The sequence below is a fragment of the Acyrthosiphon pisum genome, chromosome A2 (genome assembly GCF_005508785.2).
Source record: "Acyrthosiphon pisum isolate AL4f chromosome A2, pea_aphid_22Mar2018_4r6ur, whole genome shotgun sequence".
In the NCBI taxonomy this organism is placed as follows: domain Eukaryota; kingdom Metazoa; phylum Arthropoda; class Insecta; order Hemiptera; family Aphididae; genus Acyrthosiphon; species Acyrthosiphon pisum.
This window is the reverse complement of record NC_042495.1, coordinates 59,722,835-59,725,249: the sequence shown is the minus strand read 5'-3', so window position 1 is coordinate 59,725,249 and position 2,415 is coordinate 59,722,835.

Below are 2,415 nucleotides of genomic sequence, written 5' to 3'. Positions count from 1 at the left end.
TCGTTATTGTCTGAGGTTTAACCTCTACAAAGAATAGAGGATGGGGGCTTTTATCTTGTTTTTGACGTGTGAACAAATTTGACACTGTGACCTAATTCGGGTTATTTTATAATTAATTATGTATAAAAATAATCAAACAGTACTACATCAGGTCGACTAAGATACAAAACAGATTACTGGCCATAATAAATATGGAAAGAAATTAATTATCCAATAATAATAAAAAAAAAATAATAATAATGGTGTTTTATAAAATTTCTCATCTAAAATATAATATGGGTCTATATAGTCTATACGCATTTATAAAAATAATATATAATATAATTATTAATTATACTTATTTTAATGTTTACTCATCTTGTTTAATTACTTTTACTGCATGGTTAAACTTTGATCTAACAAGACTCCCCGCGACTTCTTAACTTTTGGGACGTTCATGAATCATGATGGAGAGCGTGGAAGATTTTAACCCCCATGGCTTCTTTTTAACCATAGGGTTTCTAGAAATCTTGTCCCCCGTATAAACTAATTAAACCCTATAGTTACGCTCATGTGTGACTGTATGGTTGATATGGCGTTAGACTGTAGACCGTTTTTCGTTTGACACAAATTTACATACCTAATATAATATGTTCTTATACTAAATATTATATTCAGAAATTGAGTATTAAGCACATTTAATAAGCTATTTACGAATAATGGATCAGTGGACCAATAAAATGTGTGAAGGACATGGACGCATTGTCTCCTTTATATACCTAGGTACCTACCAAATATATTAAAACAACCAAAAAAAAAGTATAAATAATATTTATTTTAGCACCAAGGTATCAAGTATAATAACAAAAATAAAAAATGAGTATGTGTTAACTAGTTTTTTCCCCGAACAAATATACCAAATATACCGAACAACTATACAAATATAGTATAAAAATCGTTCTAATATAAGTCGTTACTTAATGCTATTAAAATATTTAAAATTAAATATAGGTACCTGCGTTTAAAATTGTAATATGCTTCCTTTGACAACAACTTCCTAATCTTTACTAAATAGTAAATATCTAATGCACTTTATTGTAACTTATTACATTATAGATTATTTCAAAATATAATTGTCTTAAATCTTTTTAGTAAATTTTTTCTTCTACCATAATGATGGCGGCCACTACGAAACTGAGCTCACCACGATGATACTAATATATGGTACCGCTCTACCACAGGTGTATGCGATTGATTCATTATATTAATTATTATTTATTACTTATTAGAATATCAAATAACCATAATTTAAATGGACATTCCTGAACTTAAAATACATGTACGAAACTACGAAATACTTTAGCACTTAGGTTCACGTGGAATTTAACATACGAATATTAAAATATTTCATATATGTCGGTACTTCGTGTACCCTTATGTTGTTATAATGGGAATATTAGATACCTACGTGTTACTGTAATCCCTATTAAATATTTGCATTCATATTTCAAAGAATTGTGGTGAAAAGTGTCACTGGTTTATAAATCGAGTGAAAGAGTTGTACAATTGTACAACCTACACGTTTTATTTTTTTAACCAATTTTAATTTAAACTTGAAACCCGTCGTTGGTTTATTTTTATATTTGTCTTTGAAAAACAAATATTTCATTTGAAATGTATCCTTTAAATCTATCAATTGCTATTAAAGATACCTCTATAGTATATTAAATACATTAGATGACCAAATAATTGGAAAGCCTGTTAATAATAAATCAAATACAAATATTATTAATTATTAATTGCACTCAAACTAATTCCAAAAGCACCAATTTTGAACTTATAATACGAACCTATACTGCAGTTCACACAGTATGATTATTTTTTCTCAATGCATCTGGTAATAACAAATAACAATTATGTTAATAATACTATTTAGTAGGTAGGTACCTATTTTATTTTTGAAAGTAAAAAGGTGGGTAAGTGGATGTCGCTCTGCTGTACAGCAGGTTACAAGTGGGTCACTGTATAATGGATAGAATTAAATTTGAATTCAATGATATAATATCACTGTATAAGAAAAACGATTCTGAGCGGAGACGGTTTGTCAATCTAGGTATTAGACATACCTATTATAGGTATACTTATCTATAGTATTAAAAAAAAATTGATCTATAATAGGTATCAATAATAAATTCCAAATTAATCATATCATAATATCCATTAGGTAACGCGTTATACATCAACAACAAACCGTGGTACTATCATAGATATATAATAGTAAACTTAAGAAGTTTCAAGTACCCACAAATAATATTATACAATCATTACAATCATTACAGAATAACTAAAATAGTATTCCAGGATTTTTAATATGTGATTTCATCCAAATTTGAATTTAAGTACTAACAAAAATAAACTGAGCTTATGAATTTCTTA